Consider the following 8964-nt stretch of genomic DNA (forward strand, 5'->3'; position numbering starts at 1 on the left):
GTCACTCTGATCACAATGTTTCCTCTCAGAATTAGTCAGTTTGACAGTTTGTGGGTCATTCCTGTTCTGCCAAACATGTTGTACTATTTAGCTATTAATGAATGATTGTGCTTGTGTTGTTATTTAAAAATATATATTTCTATAAAAGGGTATATTGGAAAATCTGTTCTTCTAACTTGATTATTTATACTTTTACACAAAAATAAGGGAATTGACTTTTGTTAGGTAAAGGGATTTTTTATTTATTTATTTATTTTTTTAAAGGACAGAATAAAAATAGGATGGAAATGAGGGCATAAATTGAACATGAATGAACATGTTGCTAACATGATTTAGCAGGTTGCTAGGATGATTTAACACAATGGCATGAATTAACATGTTTCTAGCATGATTTAGAACACTGCTAGCATGTATTAGCACATTTAACACATTGCTACATTAACAATTAGCAGGTTTTAGCACACATTACTAACATGTTTTAGCATGTTGTTAACGTGATTCAGCACTTTGCTAGCATGAATTAGCATGTTGCTACCCAGTTTTAGATCATTGCTAACATGCATTAGCATGTTTTAACACTTTGCTAGCAAGAACTAACATGTTGCTAGCATTTTTTAACACTTTAACATTTAACATGTTTTAACACATTGCTAACATTAATTAGCATGTTGCTAACATGTTTTACCATATTGCTATCATGAATTAGCATCTTTTAACACATTAATTAGCATGTTGCTAACATGTTTTACCACACTGCTATCATGATTTACCACTTTGCTAGCATTAATAAACATGTTGCTAGCATTTTTAACACATTGTTAGCATTAATTATCATGTTTTAACAAATTGCTAACATGATTTAATGCTTTGCTAGCATGAATTAGCATGTTGCTAGCATTATTTAGAATGTTGTCCTAGGATAGTCATTAAGCTTTGCTAGTGATAGACAGCTTAAATAGTCTTATAGTACAAAAGTCTTCACCCCCTCAATAAAAGTCTATGGAACTTTTCGTAGATTTGATCGTCCGTTTAACAAAAATTTTTAGTCGGATTTAGTTAGAAAAGATATAGCAACCCGAGTCAGAACAGTCTGAAGGTCTGAGCCGAGTTTGGTGGTTGTAGCTTGAAAGCTCGAGGAGGAGATACCGAAGGGGGAGATACCAAATTTTGGCGGAGAATAAGTCTAAATAGTAGATCGGTATGTTGGCTTTGTCAAGCTAACATAAAAATAAATTAAAACTGTTTTTCTTTAGAGAACGAAAAAATTAAGAAGCAGTGAAATTGTTTAAAGTTCAATGGTTTACAAATTGTTAATTTATTGCGATATTTTGATAAAAGAAATTTAGTATGATTTCAAGAATTTAATATATTATCCAATATTTTAAAGCAAATGTCCCAGTTTCGGGGAGATACAGATGGTTTGCATAATAGGAATGACCCTTGTAAAGTTCATGATCAATTTTTATGCCACATTATAGATGCATGCTTGATTACTGATGATGAATCATGTTTGCTATTATGAAAGGTTGTCATATAACTAAAGGTTGACATAAAATTGGCAAAATCTTGTTGCATTAATCTTAATTGTGCAATTTGTTGTCAGACATCAGTAGGGGAGGATCGTAACTCAATTATACTGGCTCACCAACGTGAAAGAAGGCCTTTAAATGCACATCTGGATTTTGAATACTGGGTTTCTGTCTTGTCTTGATGGAGATTAATTGTTTCTCCTGTTAAATATAACAGACTCCTTTCCATTAGCTCTTTCCAGATGAATTCGTCTGATGTGGCCATTGCAGTACGTTCTGTATAGATCTCTATCTAAGGTCTGGGATTATCTGAAGTCAGGCAATATTTCTTCATTTATAACTATTGAACCACCAAAGTCTAATGTGCTTTTCTGAACATGATATTCTGGCATAGATTCTCTCAGAGATGTTAACTTTACATGACAAGGAGCATGAAATCCCAAAACAAGGTCCAACCAGCGTAATTGAATCACAATCCCACTATCTGACCCAAACCCAGGGCTCTGTATTCTCATAATATGAACTCCAGCTGTTAGTGAATATTAGGCGATCAGGAGACACCTCCATTGTGTGCGAACAAGAGTTACACAAGAGCCGACGCTTACACAAGCATCAAAGCTTTCATAACCGCCCATCTTTTCCAGAGATTCATGTTGTTGTGGAAAATATTTCTGTTCCTCTTGAACTCATCTGTAGATGTTCTGAGCTCATTGATGCGTTTTGGACATTAAGCTTTGATTTTCACTTGTTTACGGCATAATGATCCCAGAGAAGGTCTGAAGGGTTATGTCACTTTTGTTGTGTAATTTATTAGGACTGTAAAATATATTCCTAACCACCCACTTAACAAGCACCTTAGAACACCTTAGCAACTGCATAGCAACTGACCAGAACACCTTAGCAACACTCCAGCAACCACCCAGAACACCTCAAAAAGTGCATAATGATGCACTAGCAACCATCCAGAAAACCTTAGGAAACACCTAGCAATGCCCTAGCAACCACCAGAACACCTTAGCAACTGCATAGCAACCCCCTAGCAACCACCCACAACACTTTAGCAAGCGCATAGCAACACCCTAGCAGCCATCCAGAAAACCTTATCAACACAATACAAATCACCCAAAACATCTTAGAAAGCGCATTGAAACACCATAGCAACAACCCAGAACACCTAAACAAGTGCATAGCAATGCCCTAACAACCACCCACAACACTTTAGCAACGCATAGCAACACCATAGCAGCCATCCAGAAAACCATATCAACACAATACAAATCACCCAAAACATCTTAGAAAACGCATTGAAACACCCTAGCAACAACCCAGAACACCTCAGCAAGTGCATAGCAATGCCCTAGCAACCACCTAGAATCTTTATCACCTTTATCAAGCACATAGCAATGCGCTAGCAATCATCCAGAGCACTGTATCAACACAGTAAAAAACACCCAGAACACCTTCGCAAATGCATAGCAACGCCATAGCAACCACCCGCAACACTTTAACAAGCACATAGCAACACCCTAGCAAACTTATCAGCACAATACAGACCACCCAGAACATCTTAGAAAGTGCATAGCAACACCCTAGCAACCACTAGAACACCTAAACAGGTGCATAGCAACCATCCAGATCAGAACACAGTAAAAACACCCAAAACAAATGCATTGCAATGCCCTAGCAACCACCCAGAACACGTTAGCAAATGCATAGCAACGCCCTTGCAACCACCCATAACATTTTAGTAAGCACGTAGTAACACCCTAGCAGCGTTCAGAAAACCTTATCAGCATAATACAAACCACCCAGAACATCTTAGAAAGTGCATAGCAACACCCTAGCAACCACTCAGGACACCTTAGTAAACTGCATAGCAACGCCCAAGCAACCACCTAGAACACTTTATCAAGCACATAGCAACACCCTAACAACCATTCAGAGCATCTCATCAACACAGTAAAAACATCCAGAACACTTTAGCAAGTACACAGCAATGCCCTAGCAACCACCCAGAACACTTTACTAAGCACGTAGTAACACCCTAGCAGTCATTCTGAAAACCTTATCAACATAATACAAACCACCCAGAACATCTTAGAAAGTGCATAGCAATGCCCTAGCAACCACCCAGAACACTTTATCAAGCACATAGCAATGCCCTAACAAACATCCAGAGCACCCTATCAACATAGTAAAACTCCCAGAAAACTTTAGCAAGCACATAGAAACCACCCAGAACATGTTATCAAACACAAAGAAATACCTTAGTAACCACCCAGAACACTCAAGCAACACAATAAAAATACTTTATCAAGTATAGCCCATAGTAACACCCTAGCAACCACCCAGTGCAAAACATTGCCCTAGAAACCATGTAGCAGTGGTCTGGATGATTATTAGCCAGAATAAGTTTGTTGAAAACACCTCGTGGTTTTTATGTTACAGACTAAGAAAATAAAGCCCATTTGAAATCCTGATGAAAGTTTTCCCCAAAGTTTCCTCCCCTCTGCTGCTCATTATGAACTCCCATTTCATAACAACAGCCCTTTTGTTATTCTTCTCCTTCTGTGTTTGTGGCGATACGGCTGTTGTCGTGGGAAACGTTCATTAAACAGCCTCGTTCGGAGTGTTCGGTTGAGAAGGTCGTTACAGTCGGACAGTGATTGATTGAGTGCTGTGTTTCACATGACAGGAGGGAAATCGCAATCATATGTCTCTTCTTTGTATACGTTAAACGGATGTCCCATGTGTGATAAATGAGCATTTCCCAGAATTCAGTGCAGACTACAATAACATTCCCATCCTATAGTGGAACACAAACACATTTGTCTTTATCATATTGTATATTTTACCACAACAAAAGCTGCTTCTGAGAGAATGTGTGCAATTAGCCTGAGAGGTTCAGCAAATATATGAAAAACTGGAGAATTCTTCACATTTATACATGCAAGGCTTCATGATTAGTAACTAGTTCTTTAGGCAAGTTTAAGATAGGTTAGTGTAGAGGCACAGTTTTGTGTGTGTGTGTGTGTATGTTTTGAGTTCAAATCCCAACTGCTTTTATTTTTTCATTTTCATTAATCTTGCAATCCTTTTGGGTTTTTGTCGAGGGAACTGTTATGACAACTAACTTCCGGTTTGGCCTATAAAAATGCAGCCTAGCAAGTGCCGCTAAAAAAGAAGGCAGTGGCTGCGTCCGAAATCACATACTCTCGAGTAGATACTTCTCAACCACTACAAAAGTATGTTTTATATAGTTTAACTGCGTGTAGTATATTTGCCATGTTGTCATTATCGTGTGACCTACCAGTTACGTCGCTTTACTTTCATGCATAAATCCTCTTCCGTGGCCTCATGGGATAGTAAAGTGTCCATCGTATGCACAGTTCACAATCTCACCTGGTTATAGTTGGTTACTTTTGCCTACCTCTTTAGGAGTACTGTGAATTCGGACATACTGCTTTTGTCACATACTGTTTTTCACCTACTGTATAGCAGGGAAGAACGAGATTTCGGATGCAGCCAATCACTCAAATTCACTAAACAGTTGTGACACATAGCATGCGATATAGCGATGTGTCATGGAAACCTAAATTAAGTCATTCTTTTCAGCACAATAAGTCCTTTATATGTAAATGAGGCTCATTTCAGAACGTGCTGGATTCACAAATGTCAGCGCTGTTGAATGAACGTGACGCTATTACCGCTCACATGTAAAGTAACGCTTAAATTTAAACCTCAGATTTGTAGATATTTCCTATTGATCACTGGTAATTGTCGCACTGCTTGCTTGCTTGTTTATTTGTGACTTCATCACGGATTGTATAGGTTTGCAGCATTACCACATGCAAATAAACTGCATCACCAGCGCGAGCAATTCATTAGTGAATTCCCTTCTCAGACTGTGAAGTAAACCATCATATTTAAATCTTGTTTGTTGTTGTAATGACATTTGCCCTTGAGTCTGTGTCTTAATAAACTGGCAGTAATTCAGGCATCTGTGATCTGCACATCAAACCAGCGCTGCGCAAACACATTAAAACATCACTAAACAACACGCCTGGCCTGACATTTCCAATCCAATTACATTGGAGAAATGCCATTCTTAGAGACGGTCTCGAGTCCTCATGCTCACTGACCCGGTGTCTCGTGAGATACTGATGGAAGTTTGTCTTGATCTTAGATCAGATCTCAGAGGATCTGGTTTTGTGATGCTGGTCTTGGATCAGTCTGGTTGAGGTTCATCTGGAAATAATTTACCATGTGAACAGCTAGATGATGGTGACATCATATAAATGATGGTGAGATTTTGTTGGATATATATTTATTGTGCATCCAGAACATTCCAGAATCACTCCATTCCTTGCGTGAGCCAATCTGATTTCCCGCTGCATCGAGCGCAGTGTGGATTGTGTGTATTGCATTAAAACCTATAGTGAAAATTAAGTGAAATCATTCAATTTGATTCATTCAGTGTTGCTATTATAGCCTATTAAAATATGGCCAATTAAATACATATACAGGTGCTGGTCATATAATTAGAATATCATCAAAAAGTTGATTTATTTCACTAATTCCATTCAAAAAGTGAAACTTGTATATTATATTCATTCATTACACACAGACTGATATATTTCAAATGTTTATTTCTTTTAATTTTGATGATTATAACTGACAACTAAGGAAAATCCCAAATTCAGTATCTCAGAAAATTAGAATATTACTTAAGACCAATACAAAGAAAGGATTTTTAGAAATCTTGGCCAACTGAAAAGTATGAACATGAAAAGTATGAGCATGTACAGCACTCAATACTTAGTTGGGGCTACTTTTGCCTGAGTTACTGCAGCAATGCGGCGTGGCATGGAGTCGATCAGTCTGTGGCACTGCTCAGGTGTTATAAGAGCCCAGGTTGCTCTGATAGTGGCCTTCAGCTCTTCTGCATTGTTGGGTCTGGCATATCGCATCTTCCTCTTCACAATACCCCATAGATTTTCTATGGGGTTAAGGTCAGGCGAGTTTGCTGGCCAATTAAGAACAGGGATACCATGGTCCTTAAACCAGGTACTGGTAGCTTTGGCACTGTGTGCAGGTGCCAAGTCCTGTTGGAAAATGAAATCTGCATCTCCATTAAGTTGGTCAGCAGCAGGAAGCATGAAGTGCTCTAAAACTTCCTGGTATACGGCTGCGTTGACCTTGGACCTCAGAAAACACAGTGGACCAACACCAGCAGATGACATGGCACCCCAAACCATCACTGACTGTGGAAACTTTACACTGGACCTCAAGCAACGTGGATTGTGTGCCTCTTCTCTCTTCCTCCAGACTCTGGGACCCTGATTTCCAAAGGAAATGCAAAATTTACTTTCATCAGAGAATATAACTTTGGACCACTCAGCAGCAGTCCAGTCTTTTTTGTCTTTAGCCCAGGCGAGACGCTTCTGACGCTGTCTGTTGTTCAAGAGTGGCTTGACACAAGGAATGCGACAGCTGAAACCCATGTCTTGCATACATCTGTGCGTAGTGGTTCTTGAAGCACTGACTCCAGCTGCAGTCCACTCTTTGTGAATCTCCCCCACATTTTTGAATGGGTTTTGTTTCACAATCCTCTCCATGGTGCGGTTATCCCTATTGCTTGTACACTTTTTTCTACCACATCTTTTCCTTCCCTTCGCCTCTCTATTAATGTGCTTGGACACAGAGCTCTGTGAACAGCCAGCCTCTTTTGCAATGACATTTTGTGTCAATGGGCATCTTTTGGACAACTGTCAAGTCAGCAGTCTTCCCCATGATTGTGTAGCCTACAGAACTAGACTGAGAGACCATTTAAAGGCCTTTGCAGGTGTTTTGAGTTAATTAGCTGATTAGAGTGTGGCACCAGGTGTCTTCAATATTGAACCTTTTCACAATATTCTAATTTTCTGAGATACTGAATTTGGGATTTTCCTTAGTTGTCAGTTATAATCATCAAAATTAAAAGAAATAAACATTTGAAATATAGCAGTCTGTGTGTAATGAATGAATATAATATACAAGTTTCACTTTTTGAATGGAATTAGTGAAATAAATCAACTTTTTGATGATATTCTAATTATATGACCAGCACCTGTATAGGCCTATTAATTTCCCTTCTTATCTCTATTACTGGGATTCTGCTTTATTCAATATCAAATTTGACATCAAAATCAATTGTAGTTGACAAAAATATGTTCCAAGAACGTTTTGCTAACGGTATGAAAACACTATGTTCTCAGAACATATTTTATTTTAAATTGTTTTAACTTTTTTTTTCTTGGTTATCTGAACATTTATGGGACACATAGAGAACAATAGGGAATGTTTTTTCTTTAATTTATCATTTTATATTATGGTTGCCAAATCCACGGTTTTCACACTGAAATGCTTGTATTGAAATATTCTATATTCTATCAATGATAAAATTGTGCTAGATGTTAAGTTTTGTGAAGGAGGGACACTGGTAGGGAGCCTTTAAGCTGTATTTATGATCACTAGTGTTTTTTTATTTGCATAACAGAAACTGTAAAATGTGTATTTTAAGTTTGGGAGAGGCATATTTTAAGTTTTGATATTTGGTTTTAGTTTTACGTTTTGTTATGCAGACCTGGCAACCCTGATCATGGGAACGTTACTTTTCTTTATAAAACATCTGAAAAAAAGTATGATATTATTTTAGTATGATAGTATAATGATTAATAAATCAATAAGATTTGTGTGCTAATGTTTTGATAACGTTATCAAAGAAAATTATACTTTGAACAAACTTTCTATTAACGTTACCGGAAGAACGTTAACTCGGAGAGAACCTTGTAGAAGTTGTTTTCTAGTGTCCCAATCAGTTTAGCAGAGCTTTAATCTACGAGATGAATTTCTGACAGATTACCGTGATTTGTTTCTTTAGACATTCTGAACATGAATCCATCCAAAACAGCCAGAAAAAAATGATAAAGATTCCCCTCATAAACAGCCAGGCAGCAGTAATAAATACACTAACGCGCCTCGGTGCAAAAACACACTTTTCCACATCGGGCATGACAGAGCGTGCCAGAGAGCAATAAAACTAACAAACGACCAAAACCGAATCCTAAATATTGACTTAGACCATCCATAGGATCTGGAGCGCATGCGTTGCGTTTGGCGCCAAATCTCCTCAGAAGCCCCGCTGCTGCTGCTAACTGCGGGTGTTTGCTGAAAGCAGAAACAGACGCTGGATTAACCTACAGTGATCCTGGACGGTTCAGGTGTTGTGCTGAATTCTGACCCCCGCGTGCTAATGAAAGCAGACTGACCCATGTCAAACCCTTCACACACGCTCTGTGGCGAGTGAGATCCACCCGGGATGCTCATTAGAGACGAGGAGCCATTTGTTCTTAGGAAACACTGACATCTGGTGGTCACTGTGAGACACGGCAGC

The sequence above is a fragment of the Ctenopharyngodon idella genome, chromosome 24 (genome assembly GCF_019924925.1).
Source record: "Ctenopharyngodon idella isolate HZGC_01 chromosome 24, HZGC01, whole genome shotgun sequence".
Classification (NCBI taxonomy): Eukaryota; Metazoa; Chordata; class Actinopteri; order Cypriniformes; family Xenocyprididae; genus Ctenopharyngodon; species Ctenopharyngodon idella.